The sequence below is a fragment of the Helianthus annuus genome, chromosome 9 (genome assembly GCF_002127325.2).
Source record: "Helianthus annuus cultivar XRQ/B chromosome 9, HanXRQr2.0-SUNRISE, whole genome shotgun sequence".
Classification (NCBI taxonomy): Eukaryota; Viridiplantae; Streptophyta; class Magnoliopsida; order Asterales; family Asteraceae; genus Helianthus; species Helianthus annuus.
The window spans coordinates 160,144,143-160,160,278 of record NC_035441.2 but is presented as its reverse complement, the minus strand read 5'-3'; positions in this window follow the sequence as shown (position 1 = coordinate 160,160,278).

Here is a 16,136-nt window from a genome sequence, read left to right as displayed (position 1 = left end):
CAAGATCCTCCAGTTGTAATTGAGGATGCTGATTCGTCTGATGATGAATCTGATGATACTGTCCCAGCAAAGTCTGATGCGGTAGCCAAAAATGAGGACATACCTCTTGAGAATCACATTCTATGTGATCCCCCTGTTCAACCCGCTAAGACTGTTGCAACTGAGTCCTCATCTGCACAAGAGTTGGAGAGTGTGAATTTGCTGTACACTCTTGTTGGTGATGATAAAATTTACTCAGACAAAGATTTTCCCATTAAGAATGTTAATCAATCCTTAATCTGTAAAGTCTTTGAGAATTCGACGAGTAAGTTCTTGGGAAAGGCAGGACCTAAAGTTACAGTCACACAGTGTCCTCCAATCCCAAAGGCTGAAGTTCGAAAGCATTTTGGCAACAAGAAATTGCCGACAGTGCCAACACAGCAAAATCACACCAAACCCAAAGGTAAAGCTCCGGCTCCAGTGCAAAAGAAGCCGAATCAAAAGAAGAAGAAAACTGTTAACTTTGTGAAATCGACGGGAACAGACAAAATTGAAAAGTTTGAAAATCAATCTAACTTAGATTTTGTCAAGAAAGCTATTGTCGAGAAAAGAAATGAACCAAGCAGTTCAAAACCTAGTACCTCGGGTTTACAAAGTTCAACATCATCGGCTAGACGATCACATGATTCTTCGGGGTTTGTAGAACGAAGATCATGTTTTGAGTGTGGAACCATTGGGCACATTATTAGAAACTGCCCATATCTTCATAAGCAGAAAGGAAAGGTTGATGATCCCCGTGGCAAAACTGACCGTAAGCCAACTGTTTCCACAAAACAAGATCCCCGCCTTGTAAAAGAAAGGGAAAAGAAACAGAAACGCCAACAGGTCAAAAAGATTGAAAAAGCGATTAAAACCGATGTGGTTCAAAAACAATCTGTTGTCGTAAAACCAGAAAATTCTAAAACTTCAAATCATCAAGAAGTTAAAATTTTAAAGAAAAACACTGGTGAAACCAAACAGACTTGGAAACCAAAAACGGTTGTTGAATCAGGGGGACCATCACAATACACCAACCATCAAAGACAAGAAGTTATTGTCATTGATGAAAATGGAAGACCCAAGACCACAATGGCTTGGGTCCCCATCTCCAACTAATTCATTTGAGTTCATGTGCAGGGTGCTTCAGGAGGAACTATCAGTAGTCATTGGATTGTTGATAGTGGGGCATCCAGGCACATGACAGGCGACATGAAGCTTCTCTACGACGTTAAATCTATTAGAGGAGGTTATGTTGCTTTTGCTGGAGATAAAGGTGGATACATAACGGGAGAAGGAATGATATCTAACGGGATTGTCAGCTTTGACAAGATCAATTTTGTGCAACAACTTGATCACAATCTTCTCAGTGTTTCTCAAATTTGTGACAAGAAATTTTCAGTACACTTTGATGCTAATGGATGTTATGTGCTGAAACCCGGCTTCAAAATTCCAAAAGAATGGATTCTCTTGTCGGCTCCAAGGATAAATGATTTGTACGTCCTTGACATGAGCCAGGCTATTACTACGTCTGCACAAGCAACTTGTTTCGTTTCCAAAGCCACAGAAAAAGACACTATCTCTTGGCACAGACGAATGGGTCACATTCACTTACGCAAAATGAATCATTTGGTTTCAAATGAATTGGTGAATGGTGTTCCCCTCAAAAATTTCCATCTTCAAGACATCTGTGTTTCGTGCCAGAAAGGAAAGCAAACAAAGAAGAAGCACCCTACAAAGAAGATCAACACAGTGGCAGTTCCTCTTGAACGTTTGCACATGGATTTGTTCGGTCCTGTCAAGCACAAGAGTATTCGGGGTGATCAATACTGCCTCGTGGTTACTGATGATTATTCAAGATTTTCTTGGGTTGCGTTCATGGCACACAAGAGTGAAACCTTCGGCATTATCAAAAACTTGATCATTCAGATTGAGAATTTATATAAGTTGAAGGTTAGGCGGATACGTAGCGACAATGGTACTGAATTTAAAAATCATTCCATGACGGAGTTCTGCACTTCAAAAGGTATTCTTCATGAGTTTAGTGCAGCTTATACTCCTCAACAGAATGGTGTCGCTGAACGTAAGAACCGCACATTGATCGAGACTGCTAGGACAATGTTGGTAGAGTCACAGTTACCCATTCCATTCTGGACTGAAGCTGTGGCCTCTGCATGTTACACATTGAACAGAGTCCTTACAGTCAAAAGACACAACAAGACCTGCTTTGAGCTTCTTCAAAAACGGAAACCAGATTTGTCTTATCTAGAACCGTTTGGAGCTCCATGCACTATCATCGATCCTAATGGAAAGTTTGGGGCAAGAGCAATTGATGGATACTTTCTTGGGTATGCCACTCCCAACTTACGAGTCTGGAATCTAGAGACTAAAAGGGTCGAGGAATGGTCTGAGGTCAGAGTACAAAGGCACACTTTGCCAGTCAAAAATCCGGGTCAACCTTGGATGTTTGAGTACGATGACTTCTTCAATTCGATCAATGTTGAAGCCGTTGAAGAAAATGCTGCGGCTAGGATGTTTTTCGAGAGTGACAATGCAACAGATTCACCGGTGGTTCGTCCGATTCTTGTTAATCAAGAACCATCTGCTTCGGTGAACAACAATACTCTCAACAATGAGGATTTTCATGATGCAAACGAATTGAACGAATCTTCAGAGGATGATGAATTTCTAGATGCAGATCAAGAAGCTCCTACAACAGCAGTTCATGGTACTTCAGAGGGTACTCCTCCAGTAGATGCTCATAGAACAGCTGAGGCTACTGCATCATCCTCTTCGTCAATTCCGGGTCTTGAATTGGTTGTTGATCTTAATCTTAACAACCTGGGTATAAATGTTCCAGTTCCAGATAATCCAGAAACAAGGATTCATAATACCCATCCTCAACAAAACATCATTGGAAATGTGCAAAGTGGCGTACAAACAAGAAACATGTTGCGAAACAACAACAATGCAGGCTTGTATGCAGCCATTCGAGAATCCGGACAACAAAACGACTGGTCTTTCGCGTGTTATGTCTCACAGGAAGAACCAAGAACATGGAAAGAAGCCTTGAAAGATAATGCTTGGGTTGAAGCAATGCAGGAAGAACTGCAACAATTCCAGAAGCTGGGTGTCTGGAAACTAGTAGAGAAACCTGCTGGATACAAGAAGATTGGTACCCGTTGGGTTTTCAAATGCAAAAAGGATGACCGCGGAGTTGTTATCCGAAACAAAGCTCGTTTAGTCGTTCAAGGTTTTCGTCAGATTGAAGGGATCGACTACAACGAAGTCTATGCACCAGTGGCACGTCTCGAAGCAATTCGAATCTTTCTAGCCTATGCGTCCTTCAAAGGATTCAAGGTTTATCAGATGGACGTGAAAAGTGCATTTTTACATGGTGTGGTTGAAGAAGAGGTGTACGTCGAACAACCTCCAGGTTTTGAAGATCCTATCCATCCCGATCGGGTTTGGTTGCTCAACAAAGCTCTCTATGGTCTTCATCAAGCACCACGAGCTTGGTATGCAACCTTATCACACTATCTGCTGGAGAACGGTTTTCGTAGAGGTCTTATCGACTGTACTCTCTTCATCAAAGAACAAGATGGAGATCTTCTTCTGGTACAGGTATACGTTGATGACATTATTTTTGGTTCTACTAATGATGTCTTGTGTAGGGAATTCGAGCGCATTATGCAGGATAAATTCGAGATGAGTGCTATGGGGGAAATGACCTTCTTCTTGGGCCTACAAGTACAACAAACGGAGTCTGGGATATTCATCCATCAGACTAAATATGTTGGTGACATCTTGAGCCGGTTCCAGATGTCTGATGCAACGCCCATTGGTACCCTATTGCCAACTAATCACGGAATTACTCCAGACTTGAAGGGAGAAGCTGTTAGCCCTTCTATCTATCGCGCCATGATCGGATCTCTCATGTACCTCACAGCATCAAGGCCAGACATAATGTACCCAACGTGCCTGCTTGCTAGATATCAAGTTAACCCGAAGGCCTCACATCTTGCTGCTGTTAAAAGGATTTTTCGTTATTTGAAGGCGTACCCTGACACCGGTCTGTGGTACCCTAGGGATAATAACTTTGAATTGGTAGCCTTCAGTGATTCTGATTTTGGCGGATGTAAAATCGACGGCAAGTCCACAACGGCTGGATGTCAGTTTTTAGGAAATCGCCTAGTCACATGGCAGTGCAAGAAGCAGACGTGTGTAGCTACATCAACATGCGAAGCTGAATACATTGCTGCCTCAAGTTGTTGCTCCCAAGTTCTTTGGATCCAACAACAGATGCGGGACTACGGTTTTGAATTCCTAACTACTCCTATTTACGTTGATAATTCTGCTGCTTTAGATATCACTAGAAATCCTGTGCAGCATTCAAAGACCAAACACATCGAAATCAAATATCACTTCATACGTGATTGCTTTGAGAAAAGGCTAATCGATGTTGTTAAGGTCCACACCGATGACCAACGTGCCGACTTATTTACCAAAGCTTTTGACAAATCAAGATTTGACTTTTTATTATTGGTAAACGGCATTAAGGTCAAGCAAGAGTAAAACCAACATCGGAAAATCATTTTTGTAAATACCTTTGTGTTTTTAAATTTATCTTAGTTTGTTGATTTTAGGGGGAGTAAATCCAAAAATCGGAAAATCCAAAAACATCGAAAAATTCAAAAACACAAAAACAATAGAAAAACAAAAATGAGTTTCCTGGCGAGCAAAAGAGAAAATGATAGTACATCAGTGGTCTATCCAAACCTCTTTAAACCTTAAATGCAAAACGATAAGCAGCTCTATATAAGATGTATCGGTAGGCTCACAATCATTTTAAAGTGTGCAGGGTGATATAAATCTTAATCGACTGAAGATCAGGTGGGAACCATTCATTGGCATATGGTCTTAGTACCGAAATTTCGTTTGATAGATTGCCGAGGTTCTGAGATATTCGGTCTTTATGCTGCTTATCATCTGGGTATCATGGTTGTATCTTTTACCGAAAAATAACGGGGACGCAAGTCTAGATCTTCCATGATACTATACATACGTGTACATATTGCATACTGCAGTCGACCTCAATAAGTGATAAACAATCACATGTCCAAATCAAATAAGTGATAAAATATCACATTTTTCCGGGTGTCAAGTTCGTCTCTCTGCTGTACGGAAGTACTGACCTGTTCACGGACTTGCACCTGTGCCCTCATGCATACGAAAATCAAGTTCCTCATCAATAAGTGATTATATCACATAGGACTTGTTTTCAAATCAAAATAAGTGAGTATCTCACAATTTATACGGTCAAACAGATGATAATCGGTATACTCACCGGTAAGATGAACTCTCGTGCATACCTTGATACGGGAATGTGTCGTGATGTGGATGAACACCGGTCGGTAAGTATAAATCATACATTAACGTATCCTCTAAACATGATTACATCTGATAAGTTGAGCTTAAGTGGACAACAATACCGATAATTGTTATAGGATGCTTATCTTAATATTAACTAACTGAACAACAAGAGTGTTTTGGCATGACCGTACACTGATATGATTTTCTTACCCTCGAAACTCGCAAAAAGAATGTTTGTATATATTTATTTATTTACTGCTTAACTTTTATTGTTTTTCTTTTAAACAGTTTCGTCGTTTGGTGCATATCAGCACGACATTAGCGGTGATGTCGTTTGATAACACTCAAAGGATTTTAAATTGTTGTCTTTTAATTTCAAAAATACCAAAAAGATTTTAGGCTTGTTTTAATATAAATTTTATAAAAGCCAAAAAGATTTTATTTCTGCTTTATTTTCGATCGTACGATGTTGGAGCTCAAGTCTTCGTTACCTGAAACCTGACTGAAAACCGAACTGACTAAATCTTCATAAACGGTCAAAATTTGCAGATTTTGAAAGTTAGAATTTAAAATTGATAAATTTATTAAACTTTCAAACTGTCGGACGGTGTTTGATTTTGACATGGTCACTCGTGTGTCATTTGTTTATACTATTCCAAGCAGTTGTTCTCATTACGCTTTTAGATTTCTTGCATGTGCAGATTCTAAAGGCTAGGAGAACATGGTCGATGACAAGCCTTGGAATGAAGACACGACGAGAAGGCGCTCAAAAGATGAAGATGATCGAGTTGCCGCTGGCCATCATCAACACCACAAGGATCTCACTTCATAAAGATAAAGTCTTTTCACGAGCATAACTCAAGGGGGAGCTTATGTTAAGGGGGAGTTTGTCAACACACTTCCTACATGATACGGGTAGTTTGTTGATACACTCTCTACTTTCAAGACGTGAAGACTTTGAAGATCCTCCGACATTGAAGACATGATAGGACATCAGAGTCTTGAAGACTTGAAGACCAAAGACCGTCGAAGTTCAAGACGAGTCTACACTTTTAGAAGAACAAGACAAGATTAGAGATCAAAGACAAAGCTACAGCCAAGGGGGAGTTTGTTGGTGCACTTGTGTCTGTACTTTGTCTGTATTCGGTCTGATATAAACGATGTCCTGATTTGTATTGTAAGTTGACCAAGTCAACCATCCTCCGGTGTGACTTGGACAACATTTGAAAGATGTCCTGATCGAAGGATAGCCTCGAAGGATACACCTGATCCTTCGAGGTGATCGAAAGATATGGTTCGACCATGGTTCGACCATTAGACCTCGAAGGATGATCCTTCGAGGTCCACGCTGATCTTTCGTGTAACATGTGGTCGACAGATGATCCTTCGGACCATCTGTCGAATCCTTCGAGCAGACATGCTGAGCTGGGTATATATACCCATGCATGTGTTGAGTGTGAGTTAGTTCTGAAGTTCTGCCATTTGCACCGAGAGATAGAGAGTGTTGAGAGCATTCTGTCCAGAACTCACACACACACACACTTGAGAGTTTACATGTTAGATTTGTAAACATTGAGCTTGTAACCGAACCCTCATTGCATTAATACGACTAGTGTTAATCGGTGAATCTTTGTGTGTTTGTTTCTCTACTTGCTACTAACTCGGTTTGCTTGCTAGCTTGGATTCCGCACTCGCTAGTAGGTTTGTATAACAAGGTTTAGGTTCGTAATCCTCCGCGAAAAAGGGACCTACAATTATCCGTCTGCTATAGCCATTGCTTTTGCAATGAAATCATGAAGGATTTACGACGGAAGTATTTGTAGATATTATGTATGACGGAAATATTCGACAGCATATTTTGTTTTTCAGATATATAAAAAAAACTGCAATGGATTTTGTTAGGAAATGTCACAAAAATTCGTGAAGAATTCAAAAAATTAAGCTGCCATTTTTTATATTTTAATTACTAGGTTAAAACCCCGTGTATTACATGGATTGAATAAATATAATTTTATATATTAAACAATAAAAAGTTAGATGTTTATGAACCTCATATATTGTACGAGTTAAATAAATATAATTTTATATATCAAATAATAAAAAAAAGTTATATCTTTAAAAACCTTGTGTATTATACAGATTAAATAAATGCAATTTTGTATACTAACTACTAAAAACGTCGTATCTTTAAAAAACTTGTGTATAATCGGGTTGAATAAATCTACCAAATAATAAAAAAAAATTACTTCCTTAACAACCCCATATATTATACGTGTTAAATAGATCTAAAAAGGGTTATATCTTTAAAAACCATGTGTGTTACACATATTAAATAAATGCAATTTTGTATATTAGATACTAAAAACATCGTATCTTTAAAAAACTCATGTATAGTCGAGTTGAAAAATCTACCAAATAATAAAAAAAATATCTTTAAAACCCCATGTATTACACGTGCTGAATAAATCTAATTTTACATAGCAAATGATAAAAAGTTATATCTTTAAAAACTTCGTGTATTACACGGGTTATATAAATGTAACTTTTTATAGTAAATAATAAAGAAATATAAATTTTTAAAAACCCGCGTTTTATGCGAGCTGAATAAATATAAATTTGTATACCAAATAATAAAAAACTTTTATTTTTAATAAATTTGGATAACATTTAATATTAATTTATTATTTTTATATTTAATATAAGATAAGTAGGAAAGAGAGGTATTTGTTTTAAAAATATATTAAATTAACAATTTATATTTGAGGATAATTTTATTAAAGTAGGATAAATTTTATATTAATTTATTATTTATTTAATAAATATAAGATAAGTATAGATTTGAGGATAGCTTTAATGAATGACACGTGTACGAAAGTTGGTTTCTTTTATTATAGTAGATAGATACCAACACGTGAAGAATTTAAAAAATTTAGCTGGTTTCCAGTCTTTTTATATTTTAACTAGCTTACAAACCGGTGTATTAAACGGGTTGAATGATAAAAAAAATATATAAACTATAAACTTGTATATAATCGTTATTAATGAAATAACTTATTAGATAAAATAGTAAAAACAAAGAACAATTATGTTTTGAGTTATTCAAAATAATTTTCTAAGTTTTTACTTCTCACTTGAGATACTACAATCCATCTTATCATATGACTTAAAAGAAGTAACACAAAAAAAATAAAAAATAATGATCATAAAATTGTAGGTATTTTTTAAAATAATTATAAGTTATGAGGTTATGGTAAATGAATTGTAACTAATTATACTATGTATATTAATGATATAATAAATATTTTGATATAAATACTATTTTTGGATATATAGATCATGAGACGAGATGCGAATATCATCATAGTATAGAACATATTGCATATTAAAATAAAATCATATTACAAATAAAGTATACGTTTAAAAAAATAGGACTAAAGCTTTTTAAACTATAATTTTGAGCATCTACAACAACCTCTTTAATTAGTAGTCGACATTTAAATATTCAAATTAAAAGACGCATGAAAAATCGGAGTTCTCTAAGTTCTAACAACTCAGTGGGGTAATAAAGTATATGTTTAAAAAAATAGGACTAAAGTTTTGCAAACTATAATTTTGAGTGTCTACAACAACCTGTTTAATTAGTAGTCGACATTTAAATATTCAAACTAAAACTCGCATGAAAAGTCGGAGTTCACTGCCAACTCAAGAGGGTTTTCTCTTAATCCAAATATATATGTCCAAGTACTGTGTTAAATATGGACTTTATTCAAATTTGTGCAAATCAAACATGTCGTTATCAAATTTTATAACTATATTATGCATAAGTAACATAACCATATCCGATTGATGTAAAATATAAAAAAAAACCCATGAAAAATGCATTTAACCATATCCGAAAACTTATTTGATACATTTATATTAGTTATAGATAATTATTAATTAAATTTGAATTTATACGTTTATCTCTAACTATATTAATTAATCTTATGTAATATTATTATTAAAAGTGAGGATTAAATTCGAATTTATATGTTTATTTCTAACTATAATAATTAATCTTATGTAATATTATATTATATATATATATATATTATATATATATATATTGTTGATGAACTATGATGAATAGTAATTTTATTTTTCATAATAATATATAGCTTTTCATTATTCTTTTATTTAATATATTATAATAGTTTACTATTATATTTACTTCTAATACATATTTTTATTTTTTTTCTTTTTATAACATATATTAATTTCTCGATTAATTTGATACTTCTTTAATAATTTACGTTTATAACTTTTTTCTAAAAACTTAGGTACATAGTTGTGCTTGATTCGACATTCCGTTATAACTTTTGTTAAAAACGAAGTTGTGCTCAAAATAAAGTATTTATTTGGTATCATAAAACGGTACGATCATAACCTAAGACGTTCTAATGGTTTGGCTTTCTAAACAATATGCTTTATTTTCAAATCACGTTTATTTTACATTATCATTTGCTCGGTTTCGCCGCAACGCGCGACATCAATATAAACTAGTTATTATTAAAACTGAGGAGGTACCAGAGAGTTACACGTGTACAAAAAGATTTTTATTTATTAGTATAGGAAGAATAGTATTCTTCCACCATTTATTTAATTCACACTTAATTAAATAAACAACTAAATACTTTAATTAATCATTCCACAATAATTAATTTACTTTTTTTTTTGAACAGTGACATTCTTTTTGAGTGACCCAATGTCACACCGCTTAAACGGTGGCCCTAGCCAAGATCTGCCCAGACTACGTTGTCTTAACTGGGCCTGGGCTGAGTTGGTCAGACTTGGGTACGACGTTCCACCAGAAACCGTACTGCCTCCACACGAGTTGCCTCTCTGAAGTAACAGCCGGACGGTGTGCGGCTCAGGATTGAACCCCCCTCGGTGGGTTTGTCACCATCATTGCCCAACCACTGAGCATAAGCCCAGGGTTATATCCATCCCAAAATGACACAAGTGGGAGTTGAACTTGAGTCTCTATTGGAAAACCCAAGTCTCCTACCGCTAGGCCACAAACAGTAAGGTATTGTATTCTAATACTAACATCATGTTTATATATGTGACGACCCGGACTTGCAAGGTTAGTATCATGTAATCTTGCATTCATAATTCTCACTGTTCTCCGTCCATAAACTTGTTTTACGTAAGCGTGCTCATGTATACTTGTGTGCGTAGTCTAGTCTATGTCGGGCCTTTATTGGGCCGCAGGAATATTGGGCCGCTCTTACACACACTTCATTCCACTATCGTTCCAATCCCAAAACCAATTTGGCCCACTATGTTTATGGTTTGAATTGTTGTGCTTGGCCCAATAACTTAAGAGCCCAATCGGATAATAAAACAAGTCGGTCCATTTGATTCGATTATGTTTAGGATATTATTCCATGCACTTGTTATATCTAGGCTAGTTGAAACAAACCCTACCCACGCATAACAACAATTCAGCCGCACACCCCTATATCCCCTCTACCTCCGATCACTGGAGATGTCTTCTGGCCAATAACCGGTTGCCGACAACAACATGTCAACAGCGGAAGACTGACGGAGGTGGTGTTTCACGAAGATCTCGACAAGTGTTGATGGAGCTCAACTTCGACTGTTTGAATATGACGGAACAACGACATAATGGTGGTGGTGTGTTTCCGATCAGACGAGAGAGCGGGGAAGACGACTGATAGCAGCAGAGAATTCACCGGCGACGGCGGCGGCGGCGGACCGTCGGAACTCCGAATCGGGCGGTAGCAGTGGCAGCGAACATTTACTTTCGTCTCGTAGACTCTTGGTCAGTTTATGCCCATCAACATTTGTTTTAAATTCCTTGTGGTGTATAAATTGTGTAATGAAGGAGTAGGCTCTTGTGTGATTAAATGTGTAAATGATAAATGATGATGCTTGTTGTTAATAGCCTAAGCAATATTGGCTGTTAAATGATGAAAACGATTTCTGTTGATTGTTAGAAAACAATAAAGGCAATGATTATTAGACGGATATTAGTTTTAAGCTAGATCTTATTATTATAAGTTTATATTCGATATAATGTAGGTTATATTATGTTTTTCTATTATTATCGTTATATCCTAAGTTAGGGGCAGTTATCTTAAACCCTCTGATGTATATATGAAACCGGGCATGTATCATTTACGTTTACCAATTCAATCAAGAACATTATCGAAACATTCTGATCTCTCTTATCATCAAATTCATTCCAATATAGTGGTATCAGAGCCACCGATCTGAAATCAAGTTTCAATTTCAGCGATTCACAAACCACACGGTTACATCAGATATCAACAAATATGGCCTCCAATGGTGGAATTCAAACCCAGACTCCAAAATTACTGGGACAAAATTACTATCACTGGCATATACAGATGAAAGTTTTACTGGAATCGCAAGACTTGTGGACAATTGTGGAGGAAGGATATACAGAAATTGCAACAGGGGCACCAGAGAATGAACAGAATGTTTACAAAGAAAAAGTAAAACGGGACAAGAAGGCACTGCATATTATGTTTCAGGCAGTGAACGAAACGGTGTTTGAACGCATTGCAACATGTAAAACATCCAAAGACGCGTGGGAAGTTCTAGATAAAGCCTACAGGGGCGAAAATCGGGTTAAAACGGTAAGGCTTCAAACCCTAAGATGTGAATTCGATAGTTTAAGAATGAAGGAAACTGAAACCATAGAAGATTATGTTAACCGAATTACGATAATAGTCAACCAATTACGCATGAATGAAGAACGAGTAGAAGAACAACGCGTAATTGAAAAGATTCTCAGAAGCCTGACTAGGAAGTATGAATCGGTTGTAGTGGCGATTGAAGAGTCGAAGGATTTAAATGCAATGTCCACCGAGGAGTTGCTTGGCATCCTTCAATCGCATGAATTAAGGTTAAAACAATATGATGATGATGCATCAGTAGAACAGGCTTTCCAAGTCCAAGGGAATGGTTATGATAAATCTAGATCATCTAGATTTGATAATTCCGAAAAGGGACGAGGGAAAGGAAAGGGTAAATTCAACAGGATGATCCGATGCTATAATTGCCAAAGATTAGGGCACACGGCAAGGTTTTGCAATAAACGTGAAGAAGATGATCGGTCCAATAATGTACTGTTGCACAAAGATGATATAGAAGATGAAACCGAAGACACAATGTTTATGATTTTTAATATGGAAGAAGTAGTTAAGAACGACTGTTGGTATCTTGATAGTGGATGTAGTAATCATATGACGGGTAACAAAAGTTTATTTATAAATCTGAATGATTCAGAAAGACGGGAGGTTCGAACCGGCGATGACAAAAGATTAGAAGTCCTCGGATGCAGTGATGTCAATGTTAGAATCAAAGGTCACGAGAAGCGAATTCCAAATGTATTTTATGTGGCAGGTTTGAAACACAATCTTTTAAGTGTTGGGCAACTAGTACAAAAGGGCTATGATGTGCGGTTTAACGAAAAAGGATGTATTATTAATGACTCGTCTGGATGTTGCATTGGTGTTGTAAAGATGACAGGGAACAAAATGTATCCGCTGAATCTAAAACATGATGTAGTTCCTAGAGTATATAATATGACCACACAAGACAATTCAACCCTGTGGCATAGAAGATATGGGCACTTAAATTTTGAAACCTTGCACGATATGGGGGCAAATGAAATAGTTAATGGGCTGCCAAAGATTGCCAAATCGGAACACATATGTGAGGGATGTATTTTCGGCAAACATGCCAGAAAACCATTCTCTAAGAAGGCTAAATGGTGAGCAAGTGAACCGTTACAACTTGTTCATTCTGATATATGTGGACCTATGAAAACACAATCTATTGGAGGCTGCAAGTATTTTATTACGTTTATAGATGACTTCTCAAGAAAGACCTGGGTATACTTCTTGAAGCTCAAATCTGAAGCATTATGTTATTTCAAGAATTTCAAACGACTAGTAGAAAACCAGATAGAACGCAAAATAAAAGGCATAAGGACAGATAGAGGAGGAGAATACTGTGGACATGAATTTCAAGACTTTCTTAAGAATAATGGAATGCATCATCAACTCACGGCAAGTTACACGCCTCAATAAAACGGAGTGGCCGAAAGAAAAAATAGAACTTTAATGGAATTAAGCAGGAGTATGTTGAAGATGAAGGAATTACCAAATGCTTATTGGGCTGAAGCAGTGGCCTGTGCTACCTACCTGTTGAACCGTGCAACTACCAAGAGTGTGCCAAAGTTAACACCTCAAGAAGCATGGAGTGGAAGAAAGCCAAATGTAGATCATCTCCGGGTGTTTGGCTGCATTGCTTATGTGCATGTTCCCAAGCAAAATCGCTCCAAGCTAGACGATAAGACTGAGCGGGTTATCTTTGTCAGATATAGTGAAAATAGCAAGGCATACAAACTATACAACCCAATAACAAACAAGATGATTATAAGTAGAGATGTGATTTTCAGTGAAAATCAACATTGGGCAACCAATAAAGGAAGTGATGGTGGGCTCAGGATAGAAATAAGTAATACAAGTGAAGTTGACAGAAACGTAGCAGTGGAAGATCAGATTGATTTACCAGTGACAAATGATGAAGATAATGTGCAGCCCAGTAACATAGAAGCCGAAATGAAGGTACTGGAGATAGCGAAGAAGCAGGAAACAATGAAGGCACTGGTTCTTCATTAGATTCCGAAAATGAAGTTATTAGAACTAAGCCGATAACACAAGTATATCAAGACACAACAGAATTAACCGAAGCACAAGTAAAAGAACTTTATAAGAAAAGTCAAGGCAACACGAGTGGGGTGGTGAATTTTGTTTTGTATGCGGATACTGATCCAACAACCTATGTCGAAGCAAGCAAAGAAGCAATATGGCAAGAAGCCATGGATAAAGAAATGGAATCAATTATAAAGAATGACACATGGGAATTAGTGGATCCACCTCCGAACCAAACACCAATCGGCGTCAAATGGATATATAAGACTAAGTATGATGAGCATGGGGGAATAAGCAAACACAAAGCAAGGTTGGTTGTGAAAGGTTACAATCAGAAATATGGAATAGATTATCAAGACGTTTTTGCACCCGTTATCAGGTTTGATACAGTTCGACTTGTACTTGCATTAGCAGCACATCATGGTTGGTACTTGCATCAAATGGACGTAAAAACAGCCTTTTTAAATGGATATTTAAAAGAACATGTTTTTATTGAGCAACCGGAAGGATATGTTGTAAAGGGAAAGGAAAGAAAGGTGTGCAAGTTGAAAAAGGCTTTATATGGTTTAAAACAAGCCCCGAGAGCATGGTATAGTAGGATAGAAGGATATTTTACCACTCATGGATTCAAAAAGTGTGCTTATGAACACACTCTATTCACCAAAATATCAAAAGAGGAGAAAATAATCATTTGTCTGTATGTAGACGATCTCATTATTGCAAGTGATTCATTATCTAGTATTGAATCTTTCAAGGAATTAATGAAAACTGAATTTGAAATGACCGATATGGGAATCCTACACTACTTTCTGGGCATGGAAGTTTCATTCGACAATGGGAATATCATTCTGTCCCAACAGCAATATGCAAAGGGTTTACTAAGCAAGTTCAATATGATGAACTGCTCTGGGATTTCAACTCCGATGGAATATGGTTTACGTCTGTCTAAACAAGATCCAGATGATGAAGTAGATCCTAACTTATACAGGAGATTGGTTGGAAGTCTTATGTACTTAACCAATACCAGACCGGACATAATGTTTGCAGTAAACAAAATAAGTCAATTCATGGAACAACCCAAACGAAGTCACTGGGAAGCTGGGAAAAGGATACTTAGATATGTAAATGGAACACTAAATCAAGGACTAGTATATTCGAAAGGAGGCAAAGGAACGCTAATCGGTTACAGTGATAGTGATTATGCAGGGAATGTTGATGACAGCAAGAGCACATCAGGGTATGTATTTCAATTGGGAATAGGAACGATAGCATGGCAATCAAAGAAACAAAAAGTAGTGGCGTTATCATCAATAGAAGCAGAGTACATTGCTCTCTCCATGGCCGGTTGTCAAGCACTTTGGCTCAAAGGGATTTTAGACGAGCTCCAAGAAGGAGTTAATGGCCCAGTGATCATTTATTGTGACAACAAATCCACAATATGCTTAGCCAAGGATCCTATGTTTCATGGGAAAAGCAAACATATAAGGATCAAGTATCACTTCATTCGTGACTTGATCAAGAATAACAATATTGAGGTTTGTTTCTGCTCCACAGGAAGTCAAATTGCAGATGTGCTCACTAAGGCGCTGCCGTTCAAAGTGTTTTCACGATTAAAGAATCAGTTACAAGTCAGCGGCGAACATACCTGAAGGATCAGCAACAGCTTTGATCTAGCTTACGGGAGGGTATTAGACGGATATTAGTTTTAAGCTAGATCTTATTATTATAAGTTTATATTCGATATAATGTAGGTTATATTATGTTTTTCTATTATTATCGTTATATCCTAAGTTAGGGGTAGTTATCTTAAACCCTCTGATGTATATATGAAACCGGGCATGTATCATTTATGTTTACTAATTCAATCAAGAACATTATCGAAACATTCTGATCTCTCTTATCATCAAATTCATTCCAATAATGATGATATCCGTAAATTTGTTTTAGATGAACATGAAGATTTCTGTTGGTGTTAAAGTCTAGTATTGAATCGAT